This window comes from Pleurodeles waltl, chromosome 9 (genome assembly GCF_031143425.1).
Source record: "Pleurodeles waltl isolate 20211129_DDA chromosome 9, aPleWal1.hap1.20221129, whole genome shotgun sequence".
NCBI classification, from domain to species: domain Eukaryota; kingdom Metazoa; phylum Chordata; class Amphibia; order Caudata; family Salamandridae; genus Pleurodeles; species Pleurodeles waltl.
In genome coordinates this window covers 401,819,624-401,836,912 of record NC_090448.1, presented here as the reverse complement: position 1 = coordinate 401,836,912, position 17,289 = coordinate 401,819,624, and positions in this window count along the sequence as shown.

Below are 17,289 nucleotides of genomic sequence, written 5' to 3'. Positions count from 1 at the left end.
TCGGTGAACTTGTGGGACGTATATTTAATGCATCCAGCACTGCTGGTATTGCTCATTTTTTCAAAGCCGTTGGTGTTGGTTTCACTCACACCTTCTCTTCCATATTCGGTTTGATACCTTCGGCTATACACTCTATTTTCGGAAGCATTTTTGGGGGTTTCCCGATTACTTTGGCTTTGTTGGCTGGAGTCTTGCTATTGTTGCTATTTTTTCACAATGGCTGTCCCGCCACGACGAGATCCTATATTGCTGCTCTCGTCAGCGCAGCTGTGTCGTGAACGCATGATGCAGCATTTTGGAGCTACACTCCTGGGCCATTTGGAGTGTGACTGGTCTCTGTCATTCAGACCGGTTTTGGATTGTGTGCAACCCGTGTTTCGGTGCCTTTGGTGCTCGTTTGAACATGCACTGGCTTTCTGTCTCTCACTGCAGCGCCCTCCAGTGGTCGATCCTGATCTGTTGATGTTCCCGATTAGGGCTCATTCCCAGACTTGTGCACTACGGTTGCGTTTGCTTCGTGAGGCGGTTTATGAGATTCCCTTCCTGGAGGAAGATGGTATTGTCTCTTTCATAGGCCCTGCACGGGGTGCCACCCTGAATGGTTTTGGGGCTTTGGAACACACCTGCTCCATGGTACTTTGTGGCGTGGATCTTCCGATATTAACATATATCGAAGTGGAGGAGCTCCTACGTTCTATTGCTTCTGTCTGACAATTGGATTTTTTTTCTCTCTCCGGCAAAATTGACACTATATTGAATTTGGCTTTATCGTCACATGTTTCCTAAATTTATGACTTTGTTGTCTTCTTACCTTGTCTAAATATATGGTTTTATATATTGTTTATATTTGGGGCATGCTTTTATATTATTGGAACCACTTGCTACCAACAAGGGGAGGGTGTAGTGCGGTTAGTTTTACGTATCCTTTGCGCATTAGCTTCAGGCTTTAGGCCTTTGTGCACTTTGCCCTGAATGTATTTTATTAATATGCTGACAGCTTAAAGCCTCTGTGCACTTTGCTCCACATGCTTTTTATTAGGCTTCGTACTTGTATTTTTCAAATAGCCAGTTCTACGGTGTTGTTTTTTATTCATATCACAATGTTTTGCCTACTTCAGCACTGTAGTTCTCCATAACATATTCACTCTGTGCTTCAGTCAAGGATACAGTCTGGTACATTGCCGATAGACGTGGTAGGAGTTTAGATTTGGCATTCCTGCGTAGGGACATTTTGTGATCACGATGACATGTTAGTTATAAAATCACTTCCTTGTCCCAATACACGCAAGAGGGAGATTCCGACCAGGGAACCACAACTAGACGCTGTTAGAAATGGGGTCTCTGGTTGACAGTCAGGTTACCCCCTGTTCAAGCAAGGACCCTCACTCTAGTTAGGATAAAAGAGAATCACCCTCAGCTAACCCCTGCTTACCCCCTTGGTAGCTTGGCAGAGCAGTAGGCTTAACCTCAGAGTGCTGGGCGTAAAGTATTTGTACCAACACACACAGTAACTTAATGAAAACACTACAAAATGACACAACACCAGTTTAGAAAAATAGGAAATATTTATCTAGACAAAACAAGACCAAAACGACAAAAATCCAACATACACTAGTCAAGTTATGATTTTTTAAAGGTTTAAAATAAAAAGAGTCTTTAGGTAGTTGTAACAACACACTAGCGCTGCTAGCGTGTAAATGTACCTGGTTTGCGTCAAAAATAACCCCGCACGGGCGGTGTGCGTCGAAAATAACCCTGCACGGTTATATGCGTCGAAAACAACTCGGCACGGCGATGCGCGTCGAAAAAGCCAGCCACGCGACGGTCCGAAAGTCCCGCGGCGCAGGTTGCGATCTCTCAGCCTTCGTCAGCGATGCTGCGCGTCGTTTCTCCTGCTCCGGGCGTCGATTCTCCTGTCGCGTTTCCTGCGGCGTCGTTTCTCAGCTGCGGAGCCGGCGTCGCGTCGTTTTCTCAGCCGCGATCGGATTCGCGTCGATCTTTTCTCCGCACGGCGCTCAGTGCGTGTATTTTTGTCCTTAGGCTGCCAGCCTCTCCTTTCTGGGTCCCAGGAACTGGAAGGGCACCACAGAGCAGAGTAGGGGTCTCTCCAGAGACTCCAGGTGCTGGCAGGAAGAAGTCTTTGCTATCCCTGAGACTTCAACAACAGGAGGCAAGCTCTACATCAAGCCCTTGGAGATTTCTTCTTCAAGATGGAAGGCACACAAAGTCCAGTCTTTGCCCTCTTACTCTGGCAGAAGCAGCACTGCAGGAAAGCTCCACAAAGCACAGTCACAGGCAGGGCAGCACTTGTTCCTCAGCGATCAGCTCTTCTCCAGGCAGAGGTTCCCCTTGATTCCAGAAGTGTTTCTAAAGTTTGTAAGTTTGGGTGCCCTTCTTATACCCATTTTAGTCTTTGAAGTCACCTTCCTTCAAAGGGGACTCACACCTTCTTGTGAAATCCTGCCTTGCCCAGGCAAGGCCTCAGACACACACCAGGGGGTTGGAGACAGCATTGTCAGAGGCAGGCACAGTCCTTTCAGATGAGAGTGACCACTCCACCCCTCCCTCCTAGCAGAGATGGCTAATCAGGAAATGCAGATTACACCCCAGCTCCCTTTGTGTCACTGTCTGGTGTGAGGTGAAAAACAACCCAACTGTCAAACTGACCCAGACAGGGAATCCACAAACAAGGCAGAGTCACAGAATGGTTTAAGCAAGAAAATGCTCACTTTCTAAAAGTGGCATTTCCAAACTCACAATCTTAAAATCAACTTTACTAAAAGATGTATTTTTAAATTGTGAGTTCAGGGATCCCAAACTCCACATGTCCATCTACTCTCTAGGGGAATCTACACTTTAATCATATTTAAAGGTAGCCCCCATATTATCCTATGAGAGAGAGACAGACCTTGCAACAGTGAAAACGAAATTGGCAGTATTTCACTGTCAGGACATATAAACCACATTACTATATGTCCTACCTTATCCATACCCTGCACCCTGCCCTTGGGGCTACCTAGGGCCTACCTTAGGGGTGCCTTACATGTAAGGAAAGGGAAGGTTTAGGCCTGGCAAGTGGGTACCCTTGCCAAGTCGAATTTACAGTGTAAAAATACACATACAGACACTGCAGGGGCAGGTCTGAGACATGATTACAGAGCTACTTATGTGGGTGGCACAACCAGTGCTGCAGGCCCACTAGTAGCATTTGATTTACAGGCCCTGGCACCTCTAGTGCACATTACTAGGGGCTTACTAGTAATTCAAATATGCCAATCATGGATGAACCACTTACATACAATTTAAACAGGAGCACTTGCACTTTAGCACTGGTTAGCAGTGGTAACGTGCCCAGAGTAACAAAAACAGCAAAATCAGAGTCCAGCACACATCAACAACCTGGGGAACAGAGGCAAAAAGTTAAGGGAGACCACGCCAAGGATGAAAAGTCTAACAGACGCTGACTGCCTCGTTGCAGATGCTGAACCAGATCACAGGCCTTTGCTCAGGTATGAGGGCTGATGTCTCCCCGGTGATTCGGAAAGGCAAGCTAGAAGCTTAACATGCTGTGCTCTAAATAGAACAAGCAGAGGGAGAGTAGAAACTGTTAGGCACTATGATAGCTTTGTTCTTATGTTTTACTCTCCTGGTGACTATTTCATTCCTACTATGTTGTATTGTTCTGGTTATTGCGGCTCACGCCTTATTATCTAAAATACAGTCGTTTTATTAAAACATTATATAAAACTTATACTGTCTTTGTCATTTGTATATGAGATCATATTGTAAATGAGAGAGTTGGTTTGGATCTGAGTGACCACGACTTCCCTGAGAAGCTCCAAAGATGTCATGCGCTCGGCTGCCTAATCATTTCTTCCCCGCGGGAGAAATGAGGCACTGCTAGTTAGCCGGAGCAAAAACCGGATTTAGGGTGACAGAGTTCTTTACAAGTGGGTCAGACTTAGTCCCCCACACAGTTATCAATCCTGCTGCCTAGAAATCCAGTAGTCTCATTTAGGATAATGAGAGCCCACGCGACAATACCGTGTGAATAGTTGTCTGGGTCTGGGGTTGTCCCTAAGGGTTAGTGTGTGTCTAACAGTTGTCCCTCGACATTTGCATGTGACTCTGGTTACCCAAACTTGTCACATGCAAATGTCTTGTACCCCAGTGAGAAATCCCAGGACAAGGGCAGAGGAACGCTACAATGAGGCACATGGGCAAACTAGGATAGTGATAGAATGGACCTTCGGCCTCCTTAAGGCCAGGTTCTGGTGCCTCCATATGACAGGTGGTTCTCTCTACTACTCACCAAAGAAGGCGTGCCAGATCATCGTGGCCTGCTGTATGCTGCACAACTTGGCTTTGCGACGACAGGTGCCTCTTCTGCAGGAGGATGGTCCAGAAGGAGGTCTTGTGCAGCTGTGGAGCCTGTGGACAGTGAAGAAGAGGAGGCAGAAGAAGAGGATATCGACAACAGAAACAACGTGATCCAGCAATACTTCCAGTGAGACACAGGTAAGAAGACATCACTGCCTCCTACATCTGATAAAATTGTTAGACCTATTATATGCCTGTCACTTTCACCCAGTGTATGGACCCTGACCTGTCACTATGCCTTTCCAATTCACAGATGTGGGTCCCACTGTGTGACTTCTTCTATGTTACCTTATGGACTAGAGCTGTGTGACATAGGTATGTTGACAATACAATGGACATTGCTATTTTCGTTTGCTATAGCAAATACACATTAGTGAAAGCACAGACTGACTCCAGATTGTTTTGTGATTCAAGGGTGTTTATTTAAGTGCAAAATACTGGAGGGGGTTGTAAAATGGTCAGGGGAGATGGTGGAGGAATGTCCATGGCAGAGTCCAGTTATTTGTCTCACAGGTGCATTGTCCAAAGGGGCATAGGAAGTGGAGCTAGGGCAGTTTAAGGATGGACAGGGTGACAAAGTGGGACAGAAGGATGACATTCAGGGTGGTCTCATTTCTTGGCGGGGGTCTTCGCATTGTTCTCTGTCTTTGTCCTGGATCTCAGGGACTGTTTGCGGGGTGGTTCTCCATCTGCAGGGGGTGGGGTGCTAGTGTCGTGGTCCTGTGGCGGTGCCTCCTGTCCACTAGCGCCGGCAGAGGTGGTGGGCAGTTCATCATCCAGGCTAGTGTCAGGGGCCCCTTGTTGTGCCACAGTGTCCCTCGTGGTGTTGATAAGGTCCTTCAGCACCCCTTCAATGGTGACCAGGGTGGTGTTGATGGAGTTGAGTTCCTCCCTGAACCCCAAATACTGTTCCTCCTGCAGCCGCTGGGTCTCCTGAAACTTGGCCAGTACTGTTGCTATCGTCTCCTGGGAATGATGGTACGCTCCCATGATGTTGGAGAGGGCCTCGTGGAGAGTGGGTTCCCTGGGCCTGTCCTCCCCCTGTCGCACAGCAGACCTCCCAGTTCCCCTGTTTTCCTGTGCCTCTGTCCCCTGAACTGTGTGCCCACTGCCACTGCCCCCAGGACCCTGCTGTTCTTGGGTTGGTGGGTTTGCCTGGGTTCTCTGTAGTGGTGGACACACTACTGCTGCTTGACGTGTCCTGGGGACAGAGGTATGGGCCCGCTGAGTGGGTGCTGTTATGGTGTTTCCTGAGGGGGAGGCTCCGTGGTGGCTTCTGACTGTGTCAGGGGAACCGACTGTCCCGAGGTCCCCGATGGGCCGGGCTGGTCATCTAGATCCAGTTGGACAGAGCTGCTGTCATCACTGTGGGCCTCTTTTGTGGGGGGGGTGGACATGTCTGGAACCTCCTGTCCGGTGACGTTGGGTAGGGGTCCTGCAGGGGTGTAAAGGCATGATTATTGCATCTGTGTGCGCCATTGTGTGCAATGGTTGGGTGACCCTGTATCCCAGTCTTACATTCTTGTGTAGGACCTTGTGTGATAATTGTTTTGGGGTCTGTGTGGGTATCTGTAGTGGACATGCTTTGGTGATGGGTGTCCATGCTTTGTTGTTGCATGCAGGGCTTGGTGTTGGGATGGGTGGACTGTGATAGTGGGACATATGTGAGGTTTTGGAGTGATGGGGTTGAGGGTGGGGGTATGTGATAGCATGCAGGTAGGGTTGGGGATATGGTAGTTAAAGATTTGCCTTACCAGAGTCCATTCCTCCTGCTACTCCTGCGAGGCCCTCAGGATGCAGTATAGCCAAGATCTGCTCCTCCCATGTTGTTAGTTGAGGGGGAGGAGTCCTCTGAACTGTAATCTGGTGTTTTGAGACCACGGAACACACCTTCCCCCGTAGGTCGTGCCACCTCTTCCTGATGTCATCCCATGTTCTTGGATGCTGTCCCACTGCGTTGACCCTGTCCACGATTCTGCACCATAGCTCCATCTTCCTAGCTATGGAGGTGTGCTGCACCTGTGATCCGAATAGCTGCGGCTCTACCCGGATGATTTCCTCAACCATGACCCTGAGCTCCTCCTCAGAAAACCTGGGGTGTCTTTGGGGTGGTGTGGGTGATGTGTGAGGTGGTGTGTGTTGTGATGTGTGAGGGGATGTGTTGGTGTGTGTTGTGTGAGGTGCGTGGATGTTGTGTGAGTGATGGTGTTGAGTGCCTGTGGATGCTAGTTTGTTGATGGTGGTGTCTCTCTCTGGCCTTCTGTCGAAATTCTGGTCGTAAGGGTTTGTGGGTGATGTGGGTGTGTGTTTTATATTGTATTGGGTGTGTGGGAGTGCTGTGTGTATGTGTATCAGGTGTGTGTATTTCGATTTGTCCAATGTGGTTGTGTTTTGTAAGTGTGTGTGTATTTTGAGCGCGGCAGTGTGTACCGCCAATGGAATACCGCGGTTGAAAGACCGCTGCATGGATTCGTGGGTCGTGATAGTGTGGGCGTATTCCTGTTGGCGTGACGGTGTCGGTTTTGTTATCGCCAGTTTATCACTGACCTTTGGTGTGGCGGACTTGTGTGGGTGTCTAGATTTTGGCAGATTCTGAGCTGTGAGTCGTAATAGCTGTAGCGGAATTCCGCCGCCGCAGCGGTGTGTTGGCAGTCTTCTGCACGGCGGTAAGCGGCATTTACCGCCAATGTTGTAATGAGGGCCTAAGTGACTTCCCCAGTATTCTTCATTAGTCTTAGCCCTACTCATTACACTCATTACTTATGAGGTTAACCCTAGTACCACAGGGGCAGGAATCTAGAGCTAATGTTAAAAATGAAAGCCCACCCAAATGCCTACTATAAATAGACTTAACCCTACTTGTGCCTGTTTCACCTATTACTTACTTATGAGGTGATCCCACGAACCACAAAATGAAAGCCCACCCAAAGGCCTGCCATAAATAGACTTAGCCCAATTTGTGCCTGTTTCACCTATTACTTACTTATGAGGGGATCCCACGAACCACAAAATGAAAGCCCACCCAAGTGCGTGCCATAATTAGGCGTACGTTTTCAGCATTATCCTAACATGCCAAGCCCAGGCGAAGGCCATTAATGTAAAGAGAGGAAGGGGTGGTCCTAATGACTGGGACGGGTAGGACTAAAACTAATTAAGATTACCAGACTATTACCTTTACATCCCTCATTTCAGTAGTTAATTCTGAGGCATACCAACACCCACAACGAACTGCAGAAGCAATCAGAGCAATACAGGATTGCATTGCAAACTCAGAGATTTTTTGAGCTTAACATTTCAGTCCCAAAGTTTTTGTCCATACTTTGCAGTCCATGAAGTCTATAGTGGCAGACAAATGTATGAGGTGGTTGTCCAATCTCCAAATCTCGAAAAGAGGAAGTCCTTTAAATTCTATCTAGGGGACTTGGCCTCATGCTTCCCCAGTGAATGATGTAAGAGAATGTTACCACATTGTCTAATTTTATCAAAAGGTGGTGATTTAGAATTAACCTTTTGAAAAACCTGAGGGGATTGAAAACCACAGTTAAATGTCTCCAAAAGGAGGAGTGCTGCCTCTCCACTTAAGGCCTGCGGCTCTGAACAACCCTTTCCTCCAACACTGCAATCCTCCCCCAGAAGACTAGCATCTATTGATGTTATCCTCAGGGTGGGGTTTAAATGCAGAAGAAAACATTTGCAGAGATTTGGGAACACTGGATCAGGGTCCAGTAATCCTGGGAGCTGGGATTCCAGTAATTCTTTATGTTTATTCTAAGCAGGCTCATATGCAGAAGAGAACAAGGCAGTGCAACAGCTTCCAGCTCTTTCTCTGTCTTGGACTTTGTAGGAGCATGTAAGAGCCAGTTGTCCGAGTACGAAAAAGTGACCGATCTTGCAGCTGTAACTGCACCACAGGAGGTGCTATCACCTTTGTGAAAATTCTGGCAACTGACCTCAGTTCTAAAGGAAGCACCTGTATCTCATGAATTTTCCCCTGAACCCAGAATATCAGCTTTCATTGCTGAGCTTCCTCTAGTGGGACATGGAAGTGTTGTGAGGATATTTTAGTAGGTTTTATGGGCATGTTATTTTAGCCATAGGCCTGTAGCTTCTGCCCTTCAGCCTAGTAACAATTCATTTTATCTTATGAGCAGAAGCTCTCTTCTGTGGTGATTTTTTTTCCCTTTATTTCATATGTGTTTAGCAAGGAAACTGGTTTCATTCCTTTTACTCAGACATTCTCGTTCTCTGTTTTGCTCAAGGCTGTCTCTAATATGTTGCCAGTACAAAGTGGAACATCGCAATCTTTGTCACTTCACAAAAAAAAAAAATGTTCTTACATTAGGGCAGGTTTCTCAGAAAACCAGTTGTTTTATTATAAAACACCCCTCTGCCCCTATACCTTGGAGGGAGAGTTCCAGCCAGAATATTGTCACTGCATGCTGCAGCTTCACCTCAGCTGTCTGCTGAGACTTGGCGTCTTTCCATTTATATGAGTGAAGATTCTCAGTAGACCAACAGGCCTCTTCACTCTATCATATTTAGGTATGGGGGCTGGTGTCTACCTAGTGAACGTGAAAGGCATATTAGAGCTAACATTGCTGTGCTCTAGTAATACCTTTGTGGCATAGGTAGGAATCCTGAAACTTAGCACTCTGACACTATGATGGGGCTTTTATAGTGTTTCACTTTCCTTGCCACCGCATTGCTATTATTGTATTTCATCATCCTAATCATTGCAGTACATGCTATTTTATCTAGAATGCAGTTGATTCAATAAAATATATTGAACCGATTTCTGCTTTTGTTTATCTTTGCACGTGTGAGGAATGTAACTGACAGAAAAGGATGCGATTTGTTGCACCACGATTTCTTTGAGAAATCCGAATGTCATGCGCCCAGCTGCCACAAATTACTGCTAGATGGACGGATGGGTTAGGCCGACAGTTGTCACATGGAGTGGAACTGGACTCAGTTCCCCACAGCCTGGTGGTGCTGCTGCCTGAATCCAGCAGTCTCATTTACTATAATGAGAGCCAAACATGACAGAAGTAGGCATCTCTGAAGTACATTAAGTACCCTACTGGAATCAGTGGAACAATTCCCTCTAATCTCTCCATTTTGAAGTAAATTAGCTTCACCCACTGATTCACCTGTTTTATGTCTAACATCATCATGTAACTCTGTCATCTGGGCGACTAGAAAATTCCTTTGAATAAGCAACTTTCCCCTGATCTTCAAAGGGGACTGGCACTATTGCCTTCTATATCAGTCGTTCTTGAATTGCTTGAACAAAAGCTATCCCCTTGTCTGGATATTGTAGCTAGGGGGTTTCTTTGATCCTCAAGTTTGAAGCAAGAGATACCAACTCTTTCTGTTAAGCTTTCTTGATTATCTTCAGAACTCAACAGTCTGAAGAGGACTCTTCCTAGGCCTTAGTGAAGACCAGTATCTTCTCTCCAACCACCCAGATGGTGCCATCTCTGACTAAGTCAGGATATTTGTTGCTTTTCTCCTCCTTTTTTGAGGGTGCTTGTTATGAAACTGCTTCCATTTTAACTTGAAGGAGGATTATTGACATCTCAACGCCTGCCGAAAGGTTTTATCACCAACAGTTAAGAAGGAGCGTTCTGCTGGGCAGACCAAAATAAGAAGGAATGTTCTTCTCCTTGAATAGCTTCTGCATCCTGTCTTCTACGTCCTGGCCAAACAAATGTTTTACTTTAAAGGGCTAACATAAAGTTGAGGACCTCAGAGAGGGGTCTGCGTGCTAATCCCTTGAAAACAGATTACATCTGGCAGCATCGGAAGGTACAGCTGAGGTTCTCACCATATAAAATGCGATGTCAGACGGAAACACTATCTTCCTTTCCATCCCCTCTGTAGTGCACATAATCCCTTCCCATCCTCCACTTCTTTAGACAAGTTCTTGAAGTCCAAAATGAGGGTTTGAGTGCCATAATACACCCATTTATACCAACTGAGAACCAAAATAAATTTTCTTAAGAGAAGTCTATCTTTTTATATGTAGAATCCCTTAGGATACAGTTCTCTGTCATAGGCCTACCCAACACTAAAATTGTCACCTTTGCGTCCACAAAGGTACAGGTGCTGCATGAACTTAGGAAGGATAATTTTATCTGAGCCTTTCACTTCCTCCAAAACCACGTCCATGACATGTGGTTGGATCAGAAGACCCAACTAAGTTGGGTGTACAAACTGCCTTAAGACTACCCCTTGAGGTTCACAAGCCTTCTTTGGAATAGGGAACCCCATATTCTCTTTGACATACATAAACAGAGAAGGCAACAAATTATTCACACTCTTTTCTTACTCTTTTGTCAGCATGGGATACTTTCTGCCTCACAACGTTCAGTCTCTTGGAATCGGACACTCTATAAAGACCCTTGACTCTGGTTAAACACAGGGCTTTGCTTTTTCACCATCATCTCCAAAAGCATCATTACCCTCCTTATATGCTGATCTGGATTTCTTTCGAGGATTGAAAGCAGGCCTACGACTCGAGGTAGCTAAGGACGAGAAAGAAGCATTCTTCCATTTTGTATCATGCTTCCCCATTTTGCAAGGAGATTGATCTGCTCACAAATACAATTGCGAAGCAGTGTTTTAGGAACACTTTTAAAGAAAACTCCCACCCACTATCAGCTTCCCGGCACTGAAAATAAAAGTTTGAGCATGTGTGGCTCCTGCCTTCCAACCATGCATGCCCACTACTGAGCACTGCCAATGTTCCTTCTTCGAACCAGAAGGAATGGGAGCATAATGTTGCAACAGCTGATATGAACTCTGTTTCGCAATAAGAGATGATAAAATATCAAAGGCCCAAGCACATCCAGGACATGCTATTTCTTACCTTGTTGAGTGCACCAGAGCACCCTCCGAGGCCAGCACAGAACGAGTAGATAGTAGAGAACAATTCAAAATAAAGGTACATTTGGTGGGTGGGCTTTCATTTTCATCATTTCCTACTAGACCCTATCTCATTATGGTTGCATCATCTCATAAGGGGAGCTTCCACTTTTATGAAATTTCGTTTCTTGACATTTCCAGCCATATTTATCCATATTTATTTTTTGCTGATTTTATCCATATTTATCCATATTTATTTTGGGTTTTGTGAAAAAATTAAGCTAAAACTAGTATATTTCCAAATTTATTTCACCAATAAATGCACACTTCTGCGTGCATGGCAGGCTTCAAGGACATAGTAGCAAGCTGGCCTGGTGTGTGGTGAGCACTTATGGTGTAATCACCCTATATCAGGTGCCCCCTATTAGTGAGGTGTAGTCAGTGTCTGGGAAGCCAGGCTCTCTAGAGGTAGCTGTGGATGAGAAGCCAAGACTTATCTAGGAGGCATGCAAAGCTTATGCAATACCACCGTAGTCACACAGCACTTACACACGTGAAAGAACCGCACAGTGTTACAAAAATAAAGGTAGTTTAGTATGGTAACACAAATAATAAAATACTGTACAGGCAGTACTCTACTGGCAGGTGAGTAAACACACTATTATACACACCTTAGTAATCAGGAATGGGCATAGAAGGCAATAGAAAACAGTGAAATAACAGTAAACAATAAACACCCTGGGGGGGGGACGAAACCATACCCTAAAAACATGGAATGCGAAAGGCAGACCCTCCACCCAGGTAAGTGAAATCTGTAGTGGGGAGCTGGAGGAACTAGAAACCCCAAAAGGTAAGTACCATAGTGCCCCTAGCGGCCGGGAGATAAGCGGTAAGTACCTGGTTTTTCCCAAACCCACAGATACTCTTTGTAAAAGGACTGTGCAGGACCCAAGCAAAACTGCAAGAAACAAAAGATGGATCCTGACAGACGAGGACCTGCAAATGAAGGGGACCAAGTCCAATTCCAGTTGGAGTGTCAGGTTGGGGTAGGAGCCACTACCCACCCACCCTTCTGGAGATGCTGGACCAGGTCAATAGTGAAGACCAGGAGTCGGCTGAGCAGCACAGGAGCAGGAGAAGAGTTTCAGGAGTGATGCCCTTGATGTCCCAAATCAGAAGAAGAGTTGCAGTCCGTCAGTGGTGTGGAAAAACCACCAAAAAGCCTTGGCAAAGGCAAGAGTTGCACAGCTGCTGGGGACTAAGAAGGTCCGAGGGGACTCAACCCAAAGAGGGGTGTCCCATGCAATCCTCAGCAGTGAGGAGAGCCAGAAGTTGTGGATCCAGTCCCCACAGGCAACTCACAGATAGCAGGCACAGGAGTCATAGTGAGGCCCACTTAGCACACCTGGGAAGGAGTCCCACATCGCTGGAGCAGCAGTTAGGAGACTGTGATTTGCAGGGAACAGTGCTGGAGGCTGTGGATACGGGGAGCCTGAAGATCCCTTGGAAGAAGAGCCAACAAGCCTTGGTAGCTCTAGAGTCACAGTGCACAGGGGTACTGTCCTGCAAGGACAGGCAAAAACGCACTGCCTCCCAAGTTGGAAAGGTGGTAGAGGGGACCAAGGGGATGCAGATTGCAGATGAGTCCTGCTGGAATCTTGCATGTTGTCAAATCTGAGGACCCACTCAAGAGGGAAACCCTAAATAGCCCCAAAAGGGGGATTGGTCACCTAGCAGGGCGACCGGCGGTCGGGAGGGAGCTGTGACGTCACCTGCATGACCTGGCCACTCAGATGCTCCCAGAGGCCTCTGCCCACCTTGGATTCAAGATGGCAGAATCATGTGGCCACCTGGAGGAGCTCTGGGCACCACCCCTGGGGTGATGATGGACAGAGGAGTAGTAACTCCCCTTTCCATTGTCCAGTTTCATGCCAGAGCAGGGACTGGTGCAAACCGGTTTATGCAAGGAGGGCACCAAATGTGTACTTCAAAGCATACTAGTGGCTTGGGGAGGCTACCCCTCCCAAGTCATATAACACCTATTTCCAAAGGAAGAGGGTGTTGCCTCCCTCTCCCAAAGGAAATCCTTTGTTCTGCCTTCCTGGGCTTGAGCTGATCAAGCAACAGGAGGGCAGAAACCTGTCTACAGGATGGCAGCAGCACAAGCTGCCCGGGAAAACCCTGCAAACTGGTAGGAGCAAAGCTGGGGGTCCTCTAAGAAGCCCCTAGAGTGCATGGAATCATACAACCAATACTTACAACAGTATTGGGGTATGATTCCAACATGTTTGATACCAAACATGCCCAGGTTCGGAGTTACCATTGTGTAGCTGGACATAGGTAGTGACCTATGTTCAGTACATGGGTAAAATGGCTTCCCCGCACTCACAAAGTCCAGGAAAATGGAGCTCGAGTTCATGGGAGCACCTCTGCTCACACACAGGTACTTGAACTCTTCCCTCTGGGCTAGGCGGGCCTGCCTAGGGGTGACTTACAGTGACCTAGTGCAGTGACATGTAGTGAAAGGGTGCATGCACCATTTCACGCAGGCTGCAATGGCAGGTCTACAGACACATTTTGCATGGGCTCCCAAGGGTGGCACAACACACCCTGAAGCCTATGGCTAACCAATGCCCTGGGTACCTAGGTACCATATACTAGGGACTTACATGGGGGCACCAGTATGCCAATTGTGCGGTGCAAAAAGTCAGGAACAACCAAATTTAGGGGGAGAGAGCACAGTCACTGGGTTCCTGGTTAGCAGGATCCCAGTGAACACAGTCAAAAACACACTGATGGCAGGCAAAAAAGTGGTGATAACCATGCCAACAAGAGTGTACTTTCCTACAGATAGGAACACCCACAGATGATAAATCAATACAAATATGAAAACAGGACAATTTTAGTATCATCCTTGTGCATATCAGCTGGTATTTAAACCTCCGAACTAAAATGTCTTTCTTTTTATCCCACTCACTTGCCAATCCGCACAGCTATTTATCTGGCAGTCATTTACAATTGCTCAAAACACAACCTAATTTCCGTTTTTGTCCACATTTAAAAATAAGTATAGACAGGAAAAGGTGTAGTTTTCTGTATGTATTTATCCGTAAAAATCAGTCAAAACTGAATTCAGGGAGCCTTTTTCATAAGTAAATATCGGGACGATGACAAGGGATGGGAGGTAGTGAATTTATACCAAGGCACCTCTTTAAGGGCCACATGTACTAATTAACACATCTGGTGACACTTTAGTGTGCCACTCGGCACCTACATTGTGACATTACCCCCGCATGCATTGAGACGGCATGCGCAGCGTCAGGCTAAACATGCAGGTGTAACAAACTACTTTGTATATACTATACTCACTCCTATTTATGATAGTTGTTTTTAATCAATTTTACATAAATAATTTGTCAGTGCATTCCTTTATCGAACTGCCAAATATGGGAATAAAGTTCCAGTTTATGATGGTCAGCCTAGCCCTACCTCGGGTTTTAAGGAGGCAGAGAATTACGAGGTGCTGTCCTATTCGGCAGCCACTGTATCTTATATCTTTCTATCAATTTCAAAAGAATCACAGTCGGAGGTTTTCTTCTGCGGCTCAAAGTAAAAAAACAAAACACTTTTTATTGAAGTCGTAATTCCAGAGTTTAATTCATTAATTTGTTTTAAGGTTTGCTTATTTCCTCCTGTTATCAAATGAACTTGTCACGAATAGAAAAAAGCTATCATCTGTATCCATAGTATCAGTCATGTAAACATATGTCCGTATCACAAAAGCATTTCAGAGTTATATTAGCCCCTTCTTCTGGGTTTTTACATGACCTGTTGGCAAATGATTAGTTAATTAATTGATACAGTGGTACATGTCAGTGATCAATATGTATGTTTTCTACATCCTGTTTCAAAACTCAAATTTATTGTACATACCATAATTGAAATGTTTACCCGGAAACCTATTTGTGCTCACACCTTGAAAACAGATTTGTACTAATCTAGCTGAAAACAAACAAGACAAGATAAATTCTTACTTCAAGTCCATTTATATTCCGATAATTAATTCAGTCAACGTTCAGCTGTGCTTGCTGACCTAATGTCAACAAATGAATCATGGAAGAACCTAAAAAGACTATATGCAAGCGCCCTAAATATCAAGCAAACACAGCAAAACAAGGGAGGAATGCGCTATGAAGAGTAGTAAATTGTCAAGTGATCGAGAATAACGTTGTCGATAAGGGGGAACCACTCCAGCTTTGAATAAACAAGACTGAGACAATTAAATTATGAATTTAAATAAAACTGCCAAAGAATCTAACTGCAGAAGTCATTAAATTAATTGAGAACCTAAGGTGAAGAAATGGGCTATATAGGCATTACTACAAAGAAGTACTTGTTTAGCAAAACATCAACAATCCCAGAGTTGCAGTTGCTTACTCTTGTGTGGGTGGGCAGCGTCCCTCTTTAAACTTTTCACTGAGCATAAGTATAGGTAATGCATAGGCGTAAAACTCCATATGTAGTTTGCGAATTGCAATATATTGCACATTTTGTTGTACTACAAAACGTACTACAAAGTGCAGTTTGTGAATCAAGGCCATTCTGTTCACAATCGATGTTGTCAGTTAGTACAGAGCAGACGCGGCCCGTCCTTTAGGGCGGAGGGGCCAACCCCCCCACCTTCTACCCCTCATGAAGAGTGTCTGTCAGGCGGAACAAAGGTCAGCTTGACAGACACTCTTCATGTTCATGTCAGGCAGCCAGGAGCAGACATACGCGATTTGCGCAGACTCCTGGCTGCCTGAGCTGAACTTTGCTGGGCTAAAGAGGACACAGCTCCTGTGGGCGTGACCTCCTCTGATCAGCAAAGGTGCCTCGAGGCCCTCCCCCGGGTGGCGAGGGAAGCGTCACCCATTGACTTCGACCAGGGCGCTTCAGGTTCAAGCCCTGAAACGCCCAGGGCGAGTGTCAATCAGTGACACCTTGTCACAGAGTGGGGTGGGATCAGCATTCTCACTGACCCCATCCCCCTCTCTGACGAAGTTGGAACTGCTGCCTTCCATCATTGGCTGACCTAAGGTCAGCCAGTGAGGGAAGAAGGCAGTCCCAACCCTCCTGGGACCTCCGAGGCTGAAGGTAAGTGTGTGTGTGTGATGTTTTAAAATGAATGTTTGGTGCTTGCGTGCATGTTTGAATGCTATGAGTGTTAATGGATGTGCGTGCGTTTGTGAAAGAATGAGTGTGTGTGTGATGTTTCAAAATGAATGTTTGTTGCGTGTGTGCATGTTTGAATGTTGAGTGTTGTTAATGGATGGATGTGCTTGTGTGCGTGAAAGAATGAGTGTGAGTGTGCTTCCTGCCCCCCCTCCCTCCTAAAACTGCTGGCCCCCACTGGTACAGAGGCATAGCACTTGAAGAGTGTTTAGAAGCAGTTGAGGTGCTCATATTGAAGATGGAAAAATTGTTTTAAATAAAGAGCTTGTAATGCAACAAATGAAGGTCATTCTCAACAACAATTTGTTCTAATGCAAACCCAATGTAAGCAAATATATTTATGTATTACTTCAAATCTAAACATGTATTTCATACTGAAACATTAATATCAGGTCTAAATAGTGAAGAAGATATCTAAGAGATCTGTGTCTTCTGGGAAGGGACTAGAGAGAGTATTTTGCGTTTTCACAAATATCTGAAACAACAAAATGATTGAATTGATTTCACATTCAACATCGGGGAACCGGATATTAACTTTTTGGATGTCTGGGTGGTCAAGCAAGGATCTAAATTGACGTCAAGACTATATACAAAACCCAAGGATAAATATATTTATTTATATTACAAGAGTTTCCACCCACAGCATCTTGGAAAGGGTCTCTACTAATTAGGTGCAACTGGCGAGATTAAAGAAAATATTATCAGACTCACATCTGTTCTTGACCTTTCCTCAATTATACATATGCAATCAGAAAAGAAAGCAGATATACATAAATAATATCATAAGAACATAAAATATAAGCTTAGAATCTCATATAATAAAAAAGA